Here is a 25,698-nt window from a genome sequence, read left to right as displayed (position 1 = left end):
TCCATGATAAACCTCCAAATTTTGAGCATTGTCTGTTAGTTCTGTGTGGTCATTGAAATGAATTCCAGGACCTAGGTGAACAGTATTTCAATTGTGGTGCTGGTAAAGAATATTGAATGTACCATGGACTGCCAAAAGAAGCACATTTGTCTTGGAAGAAATACTTCTTCTCACGTTATTTGGCCATGTTGTCAGGATAGACCAGTCTCTGGAAAAGGATATCATGCTTGGTTAGTAGAGGGGCATCAAAAACGACCTCCAAGGCGATGGATTGACCTTGAATGCAACAATGGGTTCAAGCATAGCAACAACGAGGATGGCCCAGGACCTGGCAATGTCTCATTCTGTTGTACATCAGGTCACTGTGAGTTGGAAGCGACTCGAACCACAACAACCTAAAAACAACAACAGCTGAAATGTAGATAGCGATGAAAAGTAGCAGTTGGCAAGTAGAGTGCTGTAGGCGACGAACCCTTGGTCTGTCTGGTTTTCTCCTCTCGCGCAGCATCGTGCCCAGAGGTTCTGTTACACACAGTCCCGATCCTGGAGATTGGTAGGAGCTTTATCCTTGAAAGAGCTCCAGGGGATGGGGCAGCATACACAGCCGCCCATAGGACGCACTGCTTCTAAGTGCTTGTCTACGTGCTTGCTCTCAACTGGATTAAAATGACAGGTGGGAAATAATATCTGAGGGGTCAACTGCATTTTAGTGATAGTGTGAGTGCAGGAGGCAGGCCTTCAGCCACAGAGCTGAGATGCTAAGGGGCCCTGAACTTGTCCCACCCCTTACAATGCTCCTCCACCTATGGACATGGGACAACCTTAATCAGAAGCACATCTCGCTCACTCACTGCCATCGAGTCCATTTTAACTCATCGTGACTCTAGAGCTAGATTTAGCTCACAGCTAAACAAAAGATCAGTGGTTTGGACCCACCAGCCACTCTGTGGAAGAAAGAAATGGTCATCTGCTTCCGTAAAGATTTCTTGGAAACCATTTGGGGGTAGTTCCGCTTTGTCCTGCAGAGTCACTGTGATTGGAGAAGAATCAATGACAATGAGTTTGTTTGTTGTTGTTTGGTTTATCGCAATAATAAATAGTACAGCCAAGATGCAAGTCCTAGTCGTAGAACCTGATTCCTTAAACACACTAACGATGTTGCCTCTAGAAATTTAGAAGTTAATGAAGTTTTCACTTTCCATGGCCTTAACAGCTAATAAGATACGTAATCCTGTACATCTCCAATCCATGCCCTCTTCTTTACTGACTGATAAGTCAGCTGATCCTGACTCTTGGTGGCCCGAAAGGCCTAACATGAACTGCTGTCCACATGGATTTTCAAAAGTGCATCACCAGGCCATTCTTCTGAGGCTCTTGTAGGTGGACTTCAGCCTTTAGGTTAGCAGCCTAGCGCACTAACTTTGCACAACCTAGGGAATTTCCTTGATGTCTGCTACTCCTTATTCCAGTCCTGTGCCAAATCACACACTTAGAAATAGCTCCCTGAAACACAGAGCTGGCAACATACGCTCCTTTAATTTAAGTGAATCCTACTGAATAGAGCTTAAGTATTCTTGACATTCAGTGGGACGCCTCATGTCGTGTATCACTTAATAATACTGAGTCTATTATATTCTCTTTCTATTGGCATGAACATTCCTCTCCTAACCGCCCCCCTGCCCCCTCCACAAACACTTAATAAATAAGGTGCTTTGGAAGGAAGCAGAACTTAGTAATTTCTATAGTACCCCTTGCTGTGGCTTAAACTGTGTCCCCTCAAAATGTGTGGCAACTTAGCTAGGCAGCGAATTTCGGGATCAAGTAACTCTCATCAATTTGGGGATATGATGTCATTTTCCTACATACGATAAATCCTCACCTCTGTGACATCAGTAAGGCAGGATGGGAAGCAATTGCGTGTGAAAGCTGGACACTGAATAAGGAAGAGTGAAGAACAATCAATGCATTTGAACTATGGTGTCGGTGAAGAATATTGAAAGTACCATGGACTGTCAAAAGGACAAACAGATCAGTCTTGGACAAAGTACGTGCAGAGTGTCGCATGGAGGTAAAGAGGAGGAGCCTTTGTCTCACATGCCATTGGGAGAGACCAGTGCCTGGAGGACATCCTGCTTGGTAACGTGGAGGGGCAGCAAAAAAAGAGGAAGGCCCTCAACGAGAGGGATTGCCACCGTGGCTACCAGGATGGGCTCAAACAGCGATGCGCGTGAGGGCGGCTCAGGAGCGGGCAGGGTTTCCTGCTGTAATACATGGGTGCTGTGATCTGAATCACTCCTGGGCATCTAACCGCAACAAGCTAATGAGGCAGGATGCAATCTGCTCGATGGGGTACTATCTCGAGTCCATTTCTTTTCAGATATAAAAGGCCTTAAACAAGCCAGCAGAGATCCGAGAGACTTCAGGACCACCAAGAAAGAAAACCTGGGCATAGAACATGCCTTTTGGTCCTTGCGTTTTGACTCTCTTGGTCCCAGGGGAAAATTGATGAAAAAAATCTTCTCCTAGAGCTGACACAGAGAGAAGAACTTCCCCTACAGCTGGTTTCCTGAATTCAGACTTCTTATCTGTCCGTTCGTTGTACTGTGACTGGCTCTCTCCTTTGGGGCATCTTGTACTAGGGGGTCCAGAGAAGTGCTGCTTCAGCCCCATGTTGAATGATGTCACTCCAAAGAATGTGTTTACTTGAGTGCTCTAACTCCCAGTTAGGCTTCTAAGACCATGAGTTGCACTACTATGATGCTCACAATTCTGCCATCATTCCCACAGCAAGGCTTCAGTTTGGCTCAGCTCCACCCATTCTTAGGAATCTGGCCAAACTTGAAGGGCCCACCCTATAAGTGTACCAGATATAGCTAAAATTCTCCAACCCCTAGAGTCCCCCAGCCAATGTCCAAGGTATGTAATCCAAGCTCTTGTTTCTCTCTCTCAATACTCTAAATTCCATTGTTTAGCAGCCTGTCCACTGTCATTCAGTTGATTCTGACCCAGTCACCCTATAGGACAGAGTAGAACTGTCCTGTGGGGTTTCCAAGGCTGTCACCTCTTTTCTCCTATAGAGTCATTGGTAGATTCAAACTGCTGACCTTTTGGTTAGAAATCGAGCACTTTAAGATCTATGTGCCATCTAGGCTCCTTCCCAATAGATTAGGGCTTTATATTCTCAGATGCTAGATCCTCAAAACGTGATTTTTTTTGGGGGGGGGAGGCTTGATTATTTTAAAGATCATTTCATTGTAGGCTCTTGCAGCTCTTATAATAATCCAGACATCTGTTTGTATTGGGTATATTTGTACATAAGTTGCCATGCTTTATTTTACAAAAGACCATTGGCTTTCATTAGGTCATGGGCAAAGGGGGTATGCCTCCCTAAGATGTCGATTCCCACAGGGTGGGCTGAGGACTGGGCCAATCCTCTGGTCTCCTGTTCCCTTGGTGCCCCTGCCTAGCTGTGAGGGGTCACAGAGGCCATTCACTTGGACAGGGCATTGGAAGACTTGGACACCAGCTTCCCGTCCTGGGTCTCGATCTTCTTCACCACCACGGTCATGGTGGAGCTGGCGTGGGAGAAGGAGCTGGAGCCTCCGCTTGGGCTGAGGCTGGACTGCATGGAGCTCAGGTTATAGCTGAGGCCAGGGCTCCTGAGGCCTCCATAGCTCGAGGTCAGCCCACCGGAGAAGCCACTGGTGGTCTTCGTGTGGATGCTCATGTTCTGCACCCCAAACTCCAGCTGGCTCTCCTCGCCCTCCACAGCTTGCAGTAGGTGGTGATTTTGATGTCCAGGGCCAGCTCGATCTTCATCAGCTCCTGTTCTCTCATAGCTGCTGCTTCCTGTCCTGCTTGGCCCAATGCCGGGCGGCCTCAGCTTGTTGCTGGCGTCCTTAATGGCCATCTCTCCATGTTGCTCAGTGTCCGCGATGGCGGCCTCCAGGGACACTCTGGCCTTTGAGCCCCTCCATCTCAGCCTGGATCTGATTGATGCTCCTCTTCATCTCCGAGATCTCCATCTTGGCCCGATGAAGATCATCCCCATGCTTCCCAGCCTGCACCTGCAGCTCCTCATATTTGATCTGGTACACACTCTCAAGTTTGACCCGTCTGCGGTTGGTGAACTCCGCATACTGGGCCTTGACCTCAGCGATGATGCCATCCATGGCCAGGGAGCGGCTGTTGTCCATGGACAGCACCACGGATGTGTCCGAGATCTGGGCCTACAGCTCACGGAGCTCCTGGAACATGAAGGGAGGTACTGATGAGAGGAGGGAAGAATCAAAGAAAGCCTGGCTTGGAGGAGGAGCCATGGGGGAACCGTCCATCCAGACACTCCACCCCCAAGCAAGACGTGATTTTAAACATGTGGTATAAAATGAATGGTTAGTCACTTGAGCAGAGCTAAAGTTTGTCTGAGGAAAAGAACACACATTTTAGGATGGATCTATCTGGCTCCCAGTCTGAAACAGCCACACAAAAATGTTGACATGGATGAAGTAATGTGGGTTCTCAACGGGGATAGGATTAACTGTCGCTGTAATCCGATGGCTGCAGTCTACATGCCTGGATGTTCTGGCCCCTCCAAAGGAAACTGGATCTTGACTGAGTGAATAAACAAGACCGCGTAACACACTCTTCGTTCACCCTCAGGCTGGAGCAAGAGGAAGTTGACTCACTGCCCTTGTGGTCCAATTTCGGACTAATTGCTTCAAGGGCCTATTGAGAGAGATGTATGAAGCACATTCTCAAGGCCATGTACTTTTCTTGTTCATGTAATGCAGATCTCTAGGCTGATTTGACTTTTCTGATTTTGAAAGTAAGTTTTTGTCTCCGTCTTTTTTTCATCCTCTCCCTCCCTTTTAAAAATAAAACTGCGCTCTGTTAGACGCTGTAGTATTAATGCAGCAAATGGTAAATGATTGTCAAGCCATTCTCCCTGAGGGAATCAGCCATCCAGAGCAATCAGACTATTCAGGTCCACCTCAGGTGGCACACACCCTACTGATAAGGACAGTAATTGTTTCGATGGAGAGGCAGAGACTGGTCAAACCTGCTCAGTGATAGCCAAAGTTAGGCTGTTGTCCTGAATCTAGGATCCACCCATTTTGTCACATGGGTACCCCCAATCCCTCCACTTCCTATTGCATGTATACCCTTAGAGCACTCCCCTTCCATTACTGTATGGTCTATAGTAAAAGCCCTTCCTGTGACGTATGTCTTTCCCTGTAATCAGAGGGCTTGCATGCCACCATAAGATATATGTCTCGGTTAGAAACAAATCCCTCTTTCACTCTTCTCCCCTCTCGTCTGCCCACACTGTGCGAGGACCTGGCTGGTGAGATCATGACCTTCCAGGAGGTGAGCATGCTACCATGAAATGTGTCTGACTCCTTTATTTTACCATCTTTTCTATCTCTCTTATTCTCTATGACTTCACTATAATCTTTAAATATCATAACTGTACAATTGCACCTCTTGGACCCGTGATATAGTTGTGAGGGGCTGGTTTCCCCCACACTTGCTAGATTGGGGCTTTACGCATAGGTAGAGCTTTCCCATTCACTGGTATTACATAGTCGTTTAAATAGAAACTACAAGTGAAAGAATAGTACAGCTTAATGGGTATGTAGCAAATCGCATCAGTACAGAACTGCGACCAATGGCAATGGCTTTTCCAGGCCACTGTTAGAGTCCCAATCATAACAATATGAGATGCCATTTGTTTCCAAACGTATTTTGTAAAGCGTCAAAGAGCACTTGAATCTGAGCACATGTCAGGCTACTCAGGTTGTATTCTAAGCTTATTCACCGAGCAGTGGCATGATCTGGCACAAACCCTTTACCTCTATGGCAACATACGAAACAACATACAATATGCAAGCAATTGCTAGGTGTGGTTGACTCTAAGTCTAATAGACCAGAACACTCTCAGTCCAGTGCCAGACTCCCAATGGTTGCTAAGTTTGAGTCCATTTTCTGCAGCCACCTATCTCAACAATGGTCTTCTTTTTCACTTTACCTGGCCAAGCATGTTGACCTTTTGCAGGGACTGGTCCCTCCTGATGGCATGTCCAAAGTATTCAAAACAAAGTCTTGGCCTCCTTACCACTAAGGAGCTTCCGCTTGTACTTCTTCCAACACATATTTAGATGCTCTTTGAGCAGTCTATAAGTATATGTTTAATATTGTTTGCCTACATCATAATTCAAACTCGTCAATTCTTTTCTGGCATTCCTTAATTCAGCACCCAGGTTTTGCATGTATGTTGTTGTTGTAAGGTGCCATCAAGTCAGTTCTGACCCGGAGTGCCCAGATGCACAGAAGAATGAAACACTACAAATGCTTTTGCTGCAGGTTGTTAATAAGCCTTCCTCCAGTCCTGATGCCACACTCTTCTTCGCGCAGAATTCAGATTCTCTGATGATATGATAAGCATACAAACTGAACAAGTATGGTGAGAGGATTCAACCCTGACGCACACTTTTCCTGTTTTTACATCTGCCTCAACTCATGAGCCCAATGAACTGTTCTAGAATTCCCATTATTTCTCAAGGTTAGCTACAGTTTATTATGACCTACAGAGTCAAATGCCTTTGTATACTCAATAAAACACAAGCAAACATCTTTCTGGTATTCTCTGCTTTGACTCAAGATCCATGTGACATCAGCAACGATAACACTTTGTTCCATGTCCTCTTCTGAATCCTGCCCGAACTTCTGGCAGTTCCCTGTCAATGTGCTGCTACAGCTGTAATAGGATGATCTTGAGCAAAATCTTACTTGTGTGTGATATCAATGATATCATTTTATAGTTTGAGCATTCTGTTGCGTCACCTTTCTTTGGAATAGGCACGACTATGGATCTCTTCCAGTCAGTTGGCCAGGTAGCTCTCTTCCAAATTTCCTGGCATAAATGACTGAGGGTTTCCAGTGCTTTTTCAGCTTGCTGAAATATTTCAATAGGCACTCTATTGCTGGAACCTCATTTTTGGCTCATGCATTCAGCACCATTGGTTCTTGGTCATATGCTACTTCCTGAAATGGTGGAATGTTGACTAGTTAGTTCCATGGGTTTGAGGAAATAGATATACACGTATAAGCAGAAATGTATATGCATGTATGTGAGGAAGTGGAAAATGCTGCAGCTTGAGGCAAGCGCCCTTTAGGTCTCAAAGTGACATCTTGTCTTTTTAACCCTCTAAAGAGGTCTTTTACAGCACATGTGCCTAAGGTCATAATGCATTGCTTGATTTCTTGAGCGCTGCTTCTGTGAGCATTGCTCGTGGATCCAAATAAAATGAAATCCTTGACAGCTCTAATCTTTTCCTCTTACGATAGTGCTTGCTGGTCCAGTTGCGAAAACTAGGGTTTTCTGTAGGTTGAGGCGGAATTCATAGTGAAGGGTGCCGTCTTTGATCAGCTAAATGCTCGAAGTCTTCTGATGGGCAGCAAGCAAAACTGTGTCATCTGCGTATCATGGATTGTTAACGAATCTCCTCCAAGCCAGGTCCCACGCTCTTCTTCACATAGTCCAGGTTCTTGGATTATCTGCTCAACCTACAGCATGAATAAGTATGGTGAAAAGATACAACACTGATGCACAACTTTCCTGATTAAAACACATTTTTAAAAAACCGAATAAGGTGTAGAAGGGGGGTTGTTTACATTTCAGATATCAGCTCTGTAGTCAAGAGTTCAAATCACGAATCAAACCCCAAATTCCACCCCAGCCAACCTGTAATAGGAGGTTTATTGTGCCAACCTGGCACAATAATCTGGTGTTACATGACCTGGTATCAATTTGTGAAGGGGTGGAGTTTCACCTGTCAATCAGGTTGCAGCTTAATGACCTCAGTTGGAGGCACCATGGAGATAAATAGCTCACTGGATGCCAGATATACTCACTCCCGGGGAGACCTTACTGACAATGAGCCTGATGGAGCTACTTTGATGTCAGTATCCTGAAGCTGTAGGAGGCACGTAGATACCCCTGCTAGCACTGAGGTGTTCTACCACCACTGGATCCACAAGACTTTCCACCCACTGGTCTGTGATCTTCCTGCATTTGATGTCAATGCATGTGTTGCGTGAGTCTGAAGAAGAATTTATAGACTGATATTGGACATATGGTCTAATATTGGATTAGGAACTTGATCTGGACTGGCCTGGAATGTTTTCTCAATATACAATTGCTCTTTTAGATAAAACTCTTTCTTATACACCTCTAAGCCTCTATGAATTTGTTTCTCTAGTCAAACCGGACTACCACAGAGGGGATCTGTTATTGTCGTTGTTAGGTGCCACTGAGTCAGTTCCAACCCTTTGTGACCCTATGCACAGAAGAAGCAAACACTGCCCAGTCCAGCGCCATCCTCTCAATGTTCCTGTGCTTGAGTTCACGGTTGTAGCCATCGGGTCAATCCAAGGGCTTTGAGGGCTTTCCTTATTGTCTTTCCATCCCGGGCCATGGTTAACTCACTTTTAAAATGAGTTGTGTAATCACCGTCAGTTCTAGAGCAGACATTTCAGGCAAGGAAACCATGTCAGTGCGGAAAAAGCCAAGGGAGTATGTCAAGACGTTTCTCTCCCCCACCCCATCACAACATGTGTACTTATTCTTTGAGGATAGCTAGGGCTGGCCTATGAGAACTTCATTGGGCAGCTTTACCCCCACCTAGCCTGCAACCCTGACCTTGCCTCTTCAGACTTCCCTCCCCGACCTAAAAAGTCAAGGAACATTGTAAAGTAGCAGTATTTGCATTCCTCAAGGCTGTCAACACTGCTGTTTTCACGTGGCATCAAACAACACACAACTCTTTGGCGAAGGGTTAACCAAAAGAATCCAAAGAAGCAAGCTCACTGCCATCAAGTTGATTCTGACACAGGACAACGCAAGAGGATAGAGTAGAACTGCCTCTGAGTGTTTCTGAGACCGTCAATATTAATGGGAATAAATTCTTTTATTCCAAAGAGTGGCTGATAGCTTTGAATTGCTGACCATGTGGGAAGCAGCCCAAGGCATAACCCACTATGCCACCAGGGCTTCCTAGAGGAAGGGTTAACTTAAAAAACAAATTCACTGCCTTGGAGTCAGTTCTGACCCAGTAGAACTGACCCTGTGGGTTTCAGAGACTGCAGTTCTTCATAGACTTAAAGAGTCTTGTCCCTTCCCCTCGAAGGGGCTGGTAGTTTGAACTGCTGACCATGGAATTAGTAGTGCAATGACTAACTCCTCCGCTACCATGGCTCCTAGGGAAAGGCTTGGAGAATTAGAAACATGACCTTCAGAAATGTACAAATCAAGATGGAGATCTGTTGAGAAACAATGGCTTCATATTTTCATAATTTTGTTTAATAAAGTTTCCTACAATTTGTACTTAAAATTATCTATTTAATAAGTTGACTTAAGTTAATATTACTCATTTGGGGCACACTCCCAGTCCCCCGCCCCCAAAATCAGTTGTCATGAATGTCTGAACTTTCCTCCTTGCCTTAAATTTAACTTACAAATAGTACTTTTGACCTACGCTCCCATGGGGTAGGGCTAGAGTGAAAGTGAGGGTTCATACTGAAATTTTCATAGTTTAACTGCATCAAGTGATATAATTATTAATTAAAATACAGTTTGAACAAGCCCAGGTGGAAGAGAAACAGTTTAAAAGCTGGTCTGTGTAAACTCACAGGTCAACCAAGCAAACACCAGAGGAAAAGAATTGATGAAAAGGCTGTATAAGTCTTAGAATGGAAACTAACTTTTGACCTTAAATTTAAAAAAAAAAAAAGCATTCAATATTCAATACATATCAGCCTGGAAAATATTTTGTATCTGTAACAAGCACACACATATTTGCACTGACGTGGTTATTAAGAAATGTGGGTTGGTAAATAAAAACCATGCTATTATTAGGAACCATTGAGTTGGTTCAGACTCTGGGCAACAAAACGGAATACTGTCCCTTGCTGCGCCCTCTTGACGATTGTTCTCTTGCTGGAGCCCACAGGTGGCTCTCAACAGCCCATCCTTCAGATCGCAGCCCAAGGCAGGGGGAGGCACTAAGCCACCAGGGCCCCTCTTTGGCGCCCTCCCGTGACAGAATTGTCCGCTGTGGGAGGGACTGCTGGGGCTCTTGTTAAGTGTTCTTCACTGGCGCAGCGCCAGATCTGGCGCGGATCAGCGGGGACCCGCTGCTTTCCTTACCTGAGGCCAGACCGCCTCCGTTTCCGTACGACGGCCTTGGAGCGCCTCACGGTGGCCAGACACGGTGACCGCCATACTGCACTCTTGCCTATGGGCGGACCAAATACCGCGAGACTACGACGAGAACGAGTCTTGAGTCCGCGTTTAACGAACCGCGGGACTGGCGCACGCATGCTCAGAGGGCCTACTTGGCTCTTCCCCGGAAGGAAGTGGCGTTTCCGTGGGAACGAGCGTTAGGCCGGAAGTGGTGTTGGCTGGGCGGTGCCGCTCCCTAGGCGACGGAGAAGCTGGCAGAGTCTGGGCTGGCCAGTTCGCGGTGCCAGGGCGGGAGGTGAGAAAGCCGACGGCCGGGGTTCGTTGGGCGCCGGCACAGGCTGCTGTTGCCGGGGAGACGGACTCCGCGTCCCGCAGGGCGCGGGCAGCAATGGCGATGTGGGAGGAGAGGTTCTCCGGTGGGCACGGGGGTCAGGCGGAGAACGACCCGCAGAGATTCTCCTGATACCGGAGTGCGATCGAATTCACCCGAGTAAGGCCGAGTGTGCTACTGAACACTGTGTGACGGTGGTGCCTGAAGCCACGGGGAGTGCGCTGTGAGCTCGGGGTTAGGGGACACGGAACCTGGTGGCGCCGTGGTTAAGCGCGCAGCTTGGAACCCAGAGTTTTGCGCTTGGCGCCTGCTGCTCACCAAAGGAAGATGTGGCCGTGTGCGTCCCTACACATTCGGAAACCCCATGGGGACAGTTCTCCTCTGCGTGTAGGATAACTTGGGAAACCCGTTTCATTCCGTGCCAGTGAATTTGGTTTTATGAGCGATTTTAAAGGTCTCCAGGAAGCAATCATGCCACATAGAGCCTTGTTGTTTTAAAAGAAAGGGCCATTTTGGGTAAGAAGTAGAAACAAAACTAGAATCCACGTGTACTCCCCTCTGAACTGGAGAAATAAACCATTTCATAAGTAGTTGAAGCCCTTTCTTTGTCTCTGCTACCTCATCCCTGCCCCCTTCTGGTACACATTCACTCAAGGACAGCACTCTCCCACGCACCCTTTTGTTTTATCTGTAGTTACTTGTGTAGTGCTGTTTTGCATGATTTTAACAACTGGCAACGCATCATCTGTCTGCAGCTTGCTTGTGTACTCATTGTTGCTAGGACTTACCAGCGCTGTGCTCCTAGTCCATGCTTTGTAGCAACTGAATGGGTATGATAGGAGTATGCCTCTAGGTAGTCCTCTTACTTTACAGCCTGATCAGTTGTAGGGACTGAAATGTTCGCTGCTGTAGCATTTGAGCTAGATCACTGAAGGCTGGATAGGGTTTCAAATGGCTTAGGAAGGCAAAGGGAGTGCCAGACAGCACGAAATTTCTCACCATCCAGTTAATCAAGCCCTAGCCTCTGCTCTTATTTGTAAGTCTTCCTCATATCAACCCCACTGCTTATTGGCAGTAAGTCGATTCTGATAGCAATTCTATAGGACAGAGGAGAACTCTCCCATATTGTTTCCAAAACTGTACTCTTAAGGGTGCAGAATGACACATAATCTTTGGAGAGGGTGGTATGTCCAAACTGCTGATGTTTGGGTTGGCAACTGGGCTCCTAAAATACTATAACATGTATTAAAAGAACTGAAATAATTATGACATGTATTATTTCAGAAGAAAATGAAAAAATGTGCCTAATTGCATAGGAACAATTCAGCGTTGTCCAGCCTTGGTTCATCCCACCCCCTTTTATGGGGGCTCTTACATCTCTTAACACAATCCATACATTCCTCCAGGGTGTCAAGCACATTTACACATATGCTGCCATCATCATTTTGAAAGTATTCTTTTCCCACGTGAGCCCCTTATATCAGCTCCCCGTTTCGTCCCTCCCTGCCCCACCCACCCTCCTTCAGGAACCATTGATAAGTTCTAGATTATTGTTTCCATATCTTACAGTGTCCTCCATTGCCCCATCACCCACTTTTCTGTTATTCATCCACCTGGGAGGGGGGTTATAGCTTGTGATGCATTCCCCATCTCTTCTTCCCCCCTCCCCCTTTCCTCCTGGTATCTCTACTCTCATTGTTGGCCCTGGGGTTTATCTGTCCTGGATTCCGTGTTGCGGGCTCATATCTGTAGCTGTGTGCATGTTCTAGACTCATCCAATTTGTAAGGTTGAATTGAGGTCATGATAGTGGGGGGAAGGAAGCATTAAAGAATTAGAGGAAAGTTGTGTTTCATCATTGCTAGACTTTACTCTGACTGGCTCATCTCTTCCCCTTGACTTCTCTTTGAGGGGATGTCCAATTATTTACAGATGGGCGTTGGGTACACTCCATGGCCCCCGTGCCATTCATATTGGGCATGATTTTGTTCTGGGTCTTAGATGCCTGATCCCATCGACACCTCATGATCACACAGGCTGGTGTGCTTCTTCCATGTGGGCTTTTTTGCTTTTGAGCTAGGTGGCCACTTGTTTATCTTCAAGCTTTTAAGACCCCAGACACTATATCTTTTGATAGCTGGGCATCATCAGCTTTCTTCACCCCATTTGCTTATGCACCTATTTTGTCTTCAGTGATTGTGTCGGCAAGGTGTCCATCACAGAATGCCAGAGTGTTAGAAACAAAGTGTTCTATTGAGGGAGTACTTGAGTCAAGGCCCAATGTCCATTTGCAAACCTTGCTTCTTAACATATTGATATGAGTATGTAGTTCTGTTCCCCTAGTGTTACATATATATATACATACATACACACACACACACACACACAATTTAGACCTCTATAAATGTCCTTGCCTTCTGGTTCTTTCCTCTATTTCCTTTTACTTTCCTCTTGTCCCACCATTATGTTTGGCTTTCATTGGGGTTTAGTAATTCCTCGCTGCGAATTGCCCTTGATTAAGCCCCATTAAGGATTCTATGCCCTTCTTTCAATTGATTTTAGTTTACTTGTTCCCTTGTCTCTGGGTTGGTTTCCCCCTGCCGCCCCCTTCCTTTCTCCCACCTACCCTTCTCCTGTATTCCTCTGGAACCATTAGTCCCATTCTTTTCTTCTCCAAATTATTTATCCTGCCTATCTTATCTAGATAGATGTGCAGACACATTAATAAGTGCAAAAACAAAGCAAAGCCAAGTGAAATAATGAAGTCAAAACCAATAAAATAAAACAAAAAAAAACCCAAACGAAAGTGACAATCACAAAAAGAAAGCCACTGACAGAAATGGAAAAGCCTGTACGTAGTTCAAGGTCTGTTTGTTGGCCTTCACGAGTTTTTTCTAGTCGAGTCTGACGGGTGCCACACTCTGCCCCCAAAGTCTATTTTTGGTATTCCCCGGGGGTTTCATCACTTTTCTCCCCTTGCTATGTTGCATGGCCCCAGTGTTTTGCCCCACTGTGATGGGTCAGATTGTGCATTTTCCTGCACTGTGTCTCCATTGTTGTCCCCCGCAGCTATATGGTTTAGTGAGGGGCGTAGTGTTTCGTGGTGGGGCTGGCTGTATGGTCCTCTCTGTGCAATGTCTGCTCTGAGCAGGAATATCATCCTTGGGGCTTAGTGGGCCAGGATATCCTCTCCTCCCACTTGATCCCTTTTCGTTTCTCCCATGTGCTTTAATCCAACATGCCCCTCTCTCCAAGCTGTAACCCAGTGCTGGCCTCTGAAATCCATTTTTCTGAGGGGGTGGTGGTATCTACATAGTTGGGATTGGGGCTGGTCCTGCAGACCTCTCTATTGGTTTGCTGGTATATGTCGGTATGTTGTATTCACGTCTTGGCACATCAGATTGATGACTGGTCTCTCCCTCCGTTGTGGAGATATAAACAATACCCTCCTCTTGGGTGGGTTAGTGCCCTGCTCCCCGCCCCTGCCCTCATCCACGTTGCTCTCTCCCCCATCCGCCTTTCTTTCCCCCTCTTACTTAGTTGGCTGCCTTAAGGATCCCTGGATTCGGGTTTGCCCCTGCCATAGTTGTTGGACCGCACCCCAGTGATATATGTGTATCGTAGCTTTTAACCTATGCCTTGTTTTTTTTGTTTTTAACCTTACCTTAGTGGACTCATATTGTACTTGTCCTTTTGCAGCAGTTCTTAGAAAAGTCCTGCTGCTGCCATCTCAGTACCCTCTCACAGAATCCGCATTCCACCAGTATTGCTCTCCAGTGTCCTTTAAAACTTTAAGTCTTAAAGAAGTATGTCATCCATACTTAAATGTAAGACGCAACAGGTTTCCAATGCTAAACTGTAAATAGCTTGCTTTCACAATAGTTCCCTGTATCACTCTCACAATATTATCTTCAGCTTTCTTGTCTAACCAGCCAACAGTGCCCTATTTTAGATCTCCAGGTTCCTTGCTTGTGACAACTCATGTAAAAGAGACCAACAGGGTAAGTTTCTAGAAGGCGAGGAGCCATCAGACTTCAAGAGATCCTTCAGAAGTTGCTTTGATTTTATTGGAAGTCTGTCCTTGAATATGTTACTTTAACAAGAGTTGTCACCATTACCCAAAACACTAAATATATAAAGTATAATTGCTGCCCATGATTTTAGCAAGTGTCCGTATGCTACAGGATTTTTGCCGAAATCAGCATTTGAAAAGGATTCTCCATGACTGCCTTGAGACCTAATGAGACTTGAGACCCAATATCAAAAACTCATCCTTACAATTTTGTTTCTGTAGAGCTACTCTCGATACAAATTAAGTTAGGCTGCGATTTCTAGAGAAGCAAGAGCACTGTGTGTGTGCATACATACATGTATTTTATATATACATATATACACACACATATATTCAGATATGTATATATATTCATATCAAGAATAGCTCACAGTTCCAGAAGTGGCAGGTTGTGGCCTGGTTGAACTCCTTGGGTCAGAGTAAGCTGGAGGCTTCTCCGGCCTTGTATGTATAACTACAGGGGCCAACGCCTCAAGAACATGAAGACCATGCGGACTGATGGATACAAAACTCAATGAGTGCTAACGTCAACAGTTGGCCACTACATTGCCATGCACTTTGGCTTGAGGTCAGTGAACCAGATGCAGGATCTAGACCAGTAGCCGTGATCATCTTCCTCCAAGAGTCTGTTCAAAAAGAGCAGGCCACACTCCCATGGCATCTTCCAGTTGTATCAAAGCTGTGGCCTGGTCCAGGGAGCTGCATTCCTCCACAGTGCTAGCCACATTGTGTTTCCCTAGATCCCATCGTGGAGTCGTTGCAGTGTGTTAGATCACACTATAGGGAAGTCACTGTCCACTACTGAGTATCCAGGTCCAGCCAAGTTGACACCAAGCTATCACAAAAGCTAACTGTTCAAAAAGTAATTTCAATGGTAGTAGTGGAAAACCACCAGAATTGTACATATGAACTGAGAATATAATCTCAAGTTATTGGAGGACCCCCTCACTAAGCAAGTAATGCAAGTGTTTTGTTTTGCTTTTAAACAAATGGGATTTTTTTTAAACTTTAGCTCAGGATGATTGCGCTTTTGTGACTCCGGGCACCAACAATAAAAAGCTGCCTGGTCCACTGCCAGCCTCACAGTTGCTGTGGCTGAACTACTGTTACAGCCCTGTTGTCAGTCCATTTCCGTGAGGGTGTTCCACTTTTTTAGTGGATCTTCTCCTTTTCCAATGTCCTTTCACTCCATCTGACTTCCTAAAAGAATTCATGTTTGCAAATACTTAGTTATATATAAAATAAATTTAATTCGTACAAATTAAAATTTCAAAACACCCACAGGATTTATGTGCTTATCAGGGATCCTCTTACTTTTAAGGTCACACTGCCATGAAGTCTATTCTGACTTTAGTTAGCGTATAGGACATGGAAGAACTGGCCCTGTTGGCTTCCAAGACCAATTTTTCACAGGGGTAGAAAGACTCATGTTTCTCCCTTGGAACTGCTGGTGGTTTTGAATTGCTGCCCTGGCATTGGCAGCTCATCGTGTAACCCAGTACACCAGCTGGACAAATTGAAAAGGAAGTGTATGTATGTGGCAACTGGGTTTGACTCCTCCATGGCCTGCCCGGTTTGGTTTCGTTAGTATGTTTTACAACTTCTGATGACACCATCTTTCTATTCACTGATCTTATTAGATGGGAACTACCTTACTGGAATAGCTCTAAGCCTGTATACGATATGAAGAACTGTTAACCTCGAATATCCTCTAGGTTTCTGTAGCTGACAGGAATATTATTCTCTGTTGTAGTGTCTTCATGTCATGTGTTTGTTCTTATTCCAGGTCAGGAAAGTCCCTTAAAAACAACCATCAGGCCCATCCTGAGAGTTGATGTAGCCGTGGACAACACCACTGAAGCCTCGGCACATCAGGCCATAATTTGTTCTCTTAACAGCATAATGAATGCGCTGTAAACCTCCAAGCTATCCGTAGCACTTCCAGAAAGTTCTGCACCAGTTCACAGGAGAGCAGAGGAGCCAGTGTCCGTGGTCACCAAGCAGTCATACGCAAGGCACCCGACAGCAGAGTGCATCACGCGACTCTTCCTCAGCCCTCGGCACCTTGGGAATGTAGCTCATCACTAGGTCAGGAAGTTGCTTCTTTGAGTCTCAGTGAACTTTTTACAAGCGAAAACTGAGGGTGCCTTGGATTCGTTGCTTGCACTGTGCACATTGCAAGAATACTGATGCCAATTTCAGTGTGCGAGGAAGGTATTTGGTGGAAGGGACATAATGGAGATGTGCATATTGGCAGAGATGTGGTTTTCCAGTCCTTGGCTCACTGGTGCTTTGTTGGCTTTCATAAGAGTAGCTTAGTTTGTGTTGTAATCTGTTACCAAGACTTACGTGACTGAAGTCTGAGGATTATCAGCTGAGATTCAGCTCCGAACTCTGAGGGCATCTTTGGGGAAGGGTATTCCTAGGCTCCCTGTTTTCCACTTTGGATCACTTATAACAGTCTTACAATGAATCATTTCATCATTGAAAGAAAGTGGAATATGAAGGATGCAGAAGCATGTACAAGTGCCCACGCTGGAGCCGCCAGTGCAACGAGTGACAATACGCAGAGTAACAGTGCCCCACGTCAGCAGACTTCCAGTTGGTGTGACCCACCTATCAAAAAGAGAAGAGTAATCTCAAGACGTTACAACGAGGACTATCTGAAATACGGTTTCATCAAATGTGAAAAGCCCTTTGAAAATGACCGACCCCAGTGTGTTATTTGCAATCACGTCCTTGCCAATGAAAGTCTAAAGCCTTCCAAATTAAAGAGACACCTCGAAACTCAGCACCCCGACCTGGTTGATAAGCCTCTTGAGTACTTTGAGGGAAAGAAGAAAGATGCCAGGCTCCCGGCACAGTTTCTTAGCTGCCCCGCTCCTGTCAGTGAGAAAGCGTTAGAGAAGGAAGACGCCAGTCGACAGGCACAGTTTCTCAGCTGCCCCGCTGTCAGTGAGAAAGCTTTACTGTCGTCCTATTTGTTGGCCTATCGGGTGGCAAAAGAGAGGATAGCCCACACATCTGCGGAAAAGATTATTCTTCCAGCATGCCTGGACATGGTGCTAACAATTTTAGACGAAAAGTCAGCTGAGACCTTGAAAGCAATACCCAGCGATGGCAGCATATCCCATCGGATCTGCGCTCTTGCCGACCATTTGGAAGCGAGGCTGATGGCTCGCTTGCAGTCTGGAGTAGACTTTGCGCTTCAGCTTGACGAGAGTACTGACGGTGCGACCTGCCCCGTACTGCTGGTGTACGTCAGGTACGCCTGGCAGGATGACTTCATGGAGGACTTCTTGTGCTGTGTGAATTTGGCCTCCCACCTAAACGGTTTCGATGTTTTTGCAGAATTAGAAAGCCACATCGTAGGCCGGTATAAGTTAAAGTGGAAACACTGCAAAGGCATCACAAGCGACGGGACAGCTTACATCACTGGAAGGCACAGCAGTGTAATTAAGGACTTGCTCGAAGTTACTAACAATCGTGCACCGTGGCACCATTGTTTTATACACTGGGAGGCGTTTGTGTCCAAGGATATGCCGCAGAATCTCACCGGAGTCCTGAAAAATGCAGTGGACATTGTCAATTTTATCAAAAGCAGCCCGCTGAATAGCCGGCTTGTGGAAGCGTTTTGCTCAGAGATTGGGACTCATCACACCCACTTACTCTACCACACCCGAGCTCGTTGGTTGTCACAAGGGAAGATTCTGAGCAGAGTCTATGAACTCAGGCATGAGATTCACGTGCTTCTCAGTGAGAGAAGATCTCCTTTGGCAGCAATGTTCCACGATGATATTTGGGTAACAAAACTGGCGTATTTAGCGGACATTTTTGACATTCTTAATGAACTGAGTTTAAAGCTACAAGGGAAAAACAGTGACATATTTGAACACATTAAATGGATCCAAGGATTCCGCAAGACACTCTCGTTGTGGCAAGGAAGGCTGAAGAGCAGTCGTCCAGCGTACTACATGTTCCCCAAATTTTTGCAGCACATTGAAGAGAACAGCATTGAGGAAGATAGCTTAAAGGGAATCAAAGTAGAGATGCTGTTGCACCTCACTTGTTTGTCTCACACTTTGAACCGCCTCTTCCCAGAAGAGAAGTTAGAAACACTGAGGGCAAACTTTTGGGTGAAAGACCCATTTGCTTTTCCAAACCCTGAATCAATAGTTGAGTTGGGCTTGGTGCCAGATGAAGAGCAAGAGCTACTACAGCTTGGTTCTTCATACACGTTGAAGAATGATTATGAGACTGTACATTTATCAGCATTTTGGATCAAGATCAAAGAAGCCTTTCCACTGTTAAGCAGTAAGAGTATCCTGCTCTTGTTACCATTCACAACCACGACTTTGTGTGAACTAGGGTTGTCAGTGCTGACTCAGTTAAAAGCAAAGGAAAGCAGTGGGTTGGTTGGGGCAGCAGAGATGCGGGTAGCTTTATCCTCCTGTATTCCAGACTGGCACGAACTGCTAAACAGGCCAGTGCACCCCTCGCATTAGCCAAAATCAAAGTCTTGCTTTTGAATTTCTAGCTTTTAATTTTGTGATATTTTCTATGTTCTATCTAAAGCTAGCATCATGTATGATAATTTTTTTTGCTGTACTTAACAAAATCAGGGTGTCATTCTATGGTAACCAAATAAAAACTCAATACCTCTCCTTCAATAGCCAGGAACAATTCTAGATATTTTGGAAACAGAAGTGTACAAAATACAGGCCATTCCATAATGGGCATGGTCTTGTTAGAAGAGGCAACACCTGTCATACTTTTAAGGATACTAGGAAGGGTCTTCCAGAAATTTATAGAAAAGTGGAATGGAAAGGTAATGGAATTTTCCTATGAGCTTGTAGCAGGCCCTTCATAAGTCCTATAAAAGTAGTAAGGGGAAAATTGGGAGACCAAATGAGCAAGGAATCTGTCAACTAACATTGGGCTCCTGGCATTTTGTCATTGAAATGAGAGCAGTTGAAAAGATTAAGCAGAGAAAGGGCATTTGTAGAGGTCTAAATACAGACATGTATGTGAATATATATGACAATGGGGGAATAAATATATATGCATATGTTTATAGGTTTAGTATTAAAGTAGCAGATGGACATTGGGCCTGTACTCAAGTACTCCTTAAATGCAACAATACTTTGTTTTATTAAACTGGCATTCCATGATGCTTACCTTCCTGGCATGCTCATGGAAGGCAAAGTGGGTGCATAAGCAAATGTGAAGAAAGCTGATGGTACCCGGTTATCAAATGATAAAGTGTCTGGCATCTTTAAGGCTTGAAGATAAACAAGCAGCCATCTACCTGTGAAGAAACAAAGCCCACATTGAAGAAGCACACTAGCCTGTGTGATCATGGGGTGTCAATGGGAGCAGGTATCAAGCATCAAAGAACAAAAACTGATATACTGAATGATGGGGGCTGTTGAGTGCAGTCCCCAATCCCATGTGTAGGCAACTGGATATCCTCTTACAGAAGGGCCTCGGGGAGGAGACAAGCCAGTCAGAGTGCAGTATAGCACCGATGGAACCTAGTGTACACTGGTACAGATAAGAGCTGGAAATGGAATCCAGGACAAATAAATCCCTCAGGATCAATACGGCAGTTAAGCAGATGGTGGGGGAGGAAGGCAGAACCGAACACAACGATCTACATATAACCCCCTCCCTGGAGGATGGACAACAGAAAAGTGGGTGAAGGGAGACATTGGACAGTGTAAGACATGAAAAAATAGTAATTTTTAAATTATCAAGGGTTCGTGCGGGAGGCAGAGTGGGGGAGGGAGGGGAAAAATGAGTTGATACCAAGGGCTCAAGTAGAAAATGTTTTGAGAATGACAATGGCAACAAATGTACACGTGTGCTTGACAAAATGGATGTACGTATGGATTGTGATAAGACTTGTATCAGCCCCCAACAAAATGATTCAAAACAAGATTCTATTCAACTTGACTAACAACCACCAAAATTTTTTTTACCAATTCAACACTGCATTTCAAATGTTTTTATTACTCAGCAATTTATTTTTCATAAATCCTTTATCATTTTTATTCATATTTCCACACATTTCTAGATTTATAAATTCCCTTGTCTATCAAAAAACATTCTCCCAAATCCTATTCCTGTTCTTTCCAAATCTGTGTTCCAGAAATGCATTATCTCCCATTCTCTGCTGATGGCAGCATGAAGTAGTCCATTCTATGTTGGGTGATATCAGTACTTATTCCCTGGACAAAAACATTTCCCATTTGATCTTGCTATTTTGTCCTGAGCACTTGACAGTTAAACTGGATATTTTGGAAATGACATATATTCTTGGAAACATTGTTTCTAATACCTAATGACTGGAAATAAAACAAGTGTCTATAGAGTGTAAGGTACATGAAATCAGTTCTTCAAGAATGGAATGCTTGCCTTCTTTAAGAAAAAAAGTTTAATTGAATACCAAGAAAGAGAAATCTACCGAACATTTCTTTTTTTGCATGCAGAGCCAAACACAGGATAAGGAAAAACATTCCCAAATGAGCAGTGGAACGAAACACATATTTCCATTTGTTTGTATTGCATAAAAACTGAAAGGATAACAACTAAGTAAAACTGGTTAACTGCAGAGGACTAAGACTCTTGGAGACACTAACAGTTAAGAGACCGTGAAAGAATGGTGGTTTTTGTTCACTTAGTGGTTTCTTGGGGAAAAAGCCAGGAGATCTATTTCTGAAACATCAGCCATTGAAAACCCTGGTAAGTACCGTTCTGCTTTGATACACTTGGGATTTCCATGAATTGGAATAGACATGTAGGTTTTACTTTTGATTTTGTTCTAGATTGATGTAGGGTATGCTATGGCAGAATAAGTGAAAAAGTGTTGAAATTAGGGTCCCATTCACCCATGAACTGGTTGAAATGCGTCTCCACGACAAGTGGGTAGCTGCAGACAAATTCTCAATGCAACATCTTTGCCTCATTAGAGTGCCTTTTGATTTAAAAAAAAGGTTCTGAACAAGCTGATCTTTCTGTTTTTAAGCAAAATTGAAGCTAAATGAAGAATGATCTTACAGAGCAAATTATAACTTGGGACAAATCTTGGATTTAAAATATTCATAGCAGGGCCTGATCAACCTAGGGACTTCGGAGGATGCGGTAATTCCATAATCTGGTGTCAATTTGAGACTATTAAGAGTGAAGGGGTCAAGTTTAGCTTGTCAATCAGCCTGCAGCCTGATGACCTTATTTGGAGGTGCTATAGAGATAAACAATTCACTGGAGGCCACACCCACATACTCTGCTTCATTTTCCTGATGACAAACCACATGGAGCTATACAGGTGGAACCAGAGCCCTGAAGCTGGAGGAGCCACATAGAGACCCATGCCAGCACTGAGATACTTCCACCACCACTGGATCCACCAGACTTTCCACTCACTGACCTGTGATCTTCCTGCACTTGGTGTCATTGCATGTGTTGCGTGAATCTGAAGAGGAATTTATATACTGGTATTGGACATATGAACTAATATCGGACTTATGAACTTGATCTGGACTGGCCTGGAATGTTTTCTCAATATACAATTGCTGTTTTAGATAAAGCTCTTTCTTATACACCTCTAAGGCTCTATGAATTTGTTTCTCTAGTCAAACTGGACTACCACAGAGGGGATCTGTTATTGTCATTGTTAGGTGCCACTGAGTCAGTTCCAACCCTTCGTGACCCGATGCACAGAAGAAAGAAACACTGCCCAGTCCAGCGCCATCCTCACAATGTTCCCGTGCCTGAGTTCACGGTTATAGCCACCGGGTCAATCCAAGGGTTTTCCTTATTGTCTTTCCACCCCAGGCCATGGTTAAGTCACTTTTAAAATGAGTTGTGTAATCACCATCAGTTCTAGAGCAGACATTTCAGGCAAGGAAAACCACACCAGTGAGGAAAAAGTCAAGGCAGTATGTCAAGGAATTCCCCTCCTCCCCACAATCACAACATTGTGATGTTCTTTGAGGATAGCTAGGGCTGCCCTATGAGAAATTCTGCGATAGTTTATTGTGCCAGCCTGGCCGATAAACACAAGTAGGATTAACTGAAGGGCCGAGGGATAAATGGCTTGGTGAGCCTCGCCTTGGTTGTTCTGTGCCTCAGTTTAAAGGGTACACTACCTGTGAGATGCCTAGCCTGTGGACTGTGTTGCTGTAAGTTGAGGTCCCTTTAAGCTCACACGATTGGAGTGTCCATCTCTGGAGCTGGGGACCGACAGTTGGGGACCTGCCTTGCTTTTTGCTGCCTGTATATATATATAGCCCAGCTCTCTCTACAGAAGGGGACTGGCAACTGGCGGCTCTCAAGCCTTAAAGGACTGCTAGTGTCTCACTGCTTTATAATTTAACTGATAATTTCTTGTATTATCTATCAGTATATAATTAAACGGTTCATTTCTTGTATTATATATCTATATAAATAGATATATAATTACTAGCAATCTGGTTTGTCTCTCTAGAGAACCCTGTCCAACACAAATTCATTGGGCAGCTTTACCCCCACCTAGCCTGCAGCCCTGACCTTGCCTCTTCAGACTTCCTTCCCCCACTTAAAAAGTCAAGGAACATTGTAAAGTAGCAGTATTTGCATCCCTCAAGTCTGTCAACACTGCTGTTTTCACGTGGCATCAAACAACACACAACTCTTTGGCGAAGGGTTAAAAGAATCCAAAGAAGCAAGCTCACTGCCATCAAGTTGATACTGACACAGGGCAACGCAAGAGGATAGAGTAGAACTGCCTCTGAGTGTTTCTGAGACAGTCAATATTAATGGGAGTAAATTCTTTTATTCCAAAGAGTGGCTGATAGCTTTGAATTGCTGACCGTGTGGGAAGCAGCCCAAGGCAGAACCCACTATGCCACCAGGGCTTCCTAGAGGAAAGGTGAGATAGTTTATTGTGCTAGCCAAGCCGATAAACACAAGTGGTATTAATTGAAGGGCGGAGAAATAAATGGCTCCTTGAGCCTCGCCTTTGTCTCCCACTCTTTAATCATTGGACCAGTGTGCAGCTGCCTTGCTTGGTCTTTTCCTCAATTTAAAGGGCACACTCCCTGTGGGACGCCTAGCCTGTGGACTGTGTTGATGTACATTGAGGTCCCTTTAAGACCACTCTAATGAAATTTGCATCTCCAGAGCTGAGGACTGACAGTTGGTGACTTGGCTGATGGTTGGTGACCTGCCTTGCTGTTTGCTGCCTGTGCTGGGATAGCCTAGCTCTCTCTCTCCCTACAGAGGACTACCTAGTGGCTCTCAAGACTTGAAGGACTGCTAGTGTCTCACAACTCTCACGGGAGTGAGTCGCACTGAGCCATTTGTACTGCTTTATAATTTAACTGTTCATTTCTTGTATTATATATCGATTTATCTGTACATAATTTAACAGTTCATTTCTTGTGTTATCTATCTATAAAATTATCAGCAATCTGGTTTTATCTCTCTAGAGAACCCTAACACAAAGGGTTAACGCAGAAAACAAATTCACTGCTTTGGAGTCAGTTCTGACCCAAGTAGAACTGACCCTGTGGGTTTCAGAGACTATTGTTCTTCATGGACTTAAAGAGTCTTGTCCCTTACCCTTGGAGGGGCTGATGGTTTGAACTGCTGACCGTGGAATTAGTAGTGCAATGACTAACTCCTCCGCTACCATGGCTCCTAGGGAAAGGCTTGTAGAATTAGAAACATGACCTTCGGAAATGTACAAATCAAGATGGAGATATATTAAGAAGCAGTAGCTTCATATTTTCATGATTTTGTTTAATAAAGGTTCCTATACTTTGTACTTAAAAATTATAAATTTAACTTTAATAAGTCAAGTGTAATTAAGTTAATATTCCTTTCTCCCCCACCAACCCCCTCAAAAAGGGGATGTCATTAACTTGTGAACTTTCTTCTCGGCCTTAAATTTAACTTATATTTATAAATAGTACTTTTGACCTACGCTTCCATAGGGTAGAGTGAAAGTGAGGGTTCATACTGAAATTTTCATACAGTTTAACTGCATCATGTGATATAATTATTAATTAAAATATAGTTTGAACAAGCCCAGGTGGAAGAGAAACAGTTTAAAAGCTGGTCTGTGTAAATTCACACACCAACCAAGCAAACGCCAGAGGAAAAGAAATGTTCACAAGGCTGCATGAAGTTTTAGAATGGAAATTAAATTTTGACCTTAAATTAAAAAAGAAACAAGCATTGTATCTATCAGCCTGGAAAATATTTCGTATCTGTAACAAGCACACACATATTTGCACTGACGTGGTTATTAAGAAATGTGGGTTGGTAAATAAAAACCATGCTATTATTAGGAACCATTGAGTTGGTTCAGACTCTGGGCAACAAAACGGAATACTGTCCCTTGCTGCGCCCTCTTGACGATTGTTCTCTTGCTGGAGCCCACAGGTGGCTCTCAACAGCCCATCCTTCAGATCGCAGCCCAAGGCAGGGGGAGGCACTAAGCCACCAGGGCCCCTCTTTGGCGCCCTCCCGTGACAGAATTGTCCGCTGTGGGAGGGACTGCTGGGGCTCTTGTTAAGTGTTCTTCACTGGCGCAGCGCCAGATCTGGCGCGGATCAGCGGGGACCCGCTGCTTTCCTTACCTGAGGCCAGACCGCCTCCGTTTCCGTACGACGGCCTTGGAGCGCCTCACGGTGGCCAGACACGGTGACCGCCATACTGCACTCATGCCTATGGGCGGACCAAATACCGCGAGACTACGACGAGAACGAGTCTTGAGTCCGCGTTTAACGAACCGCGGGACTGGCGCACGCATGCTCAGAGGGCCTACTTGACTCTTCCCCGGAAGGAAGTGGCGTTTCCGTGGGAACGAGCGTTAGGCCGGAAGTGGTGTTGGCTGGGCGGTGCCGCTCCCTAGGCGACGGAGAAGCTGGCAGAGTCTGGGCTGGCCAGTTCGCGGTGCCAGGGCGGGAGGTGAGAAAGCCGACGGCCGGGGTTCGTTGGGCGCCGGCACAGGCTGCTGTTGCCGGGGAGACGGACTCCGCGTCCCGCAGGGCGCGGGCAGCAATGGC

General features: G+C 45.1%; 1 long non-coding RNA gene and 1 pseudogene across 1 annotated transcript; both read right to left on the bottom strand.

Annotated features, from left to right (window-relative positions):
- Positions 1 to 1,701: 1,701 nt before the first annotated feature.
- On the bottom strand, positions 1,702 to 4,256 carry LOC142442512 (keratin, type II cytoskeletal 8 pseudogene; annotated as a pseudogene).
- Positions 4,257 to 15,110: 10,854 nt separating this feature from the next.
- LOC142442974 (uncharacterized) lies at positions 15,111 to 25,360 on the bottom strand. The gene is made up of 3 exons (XR_012783495.1): positions 25,270 to 25,360; positions 19,823 to 19,952; positions 15,111 to 15,844 (listed from the first exon to the last, which is right to left on the bottom strand). It is a non-coding gene; the product is annotated as an uncharacterized LOC142442974 (long non-coding RNA).
- Positions 25,361 to 25,698: the final 338 nt, after the last annotated feature.

This window comes from Tenrec ecaudatus, chromosome 3, assembly GCF_050624435.1.
Source record: "Tenrec ecaudatus isolate mTenEca1 chromosome 3, mTenEca1.hap1, whole genome shotgun sequence".
Lineage (NCBI taxonomy): Eukaryota > Metazoa > Chordata > Mammalia > Afrosoricida > Tenrecidae > Tenrec > Tenrec ecaudatus.
The sequence above is the reverse complement of the archived record's forward strand: the minus strand, read 5'-3'. Positions and strand labels throughout refer to the sequence as shown.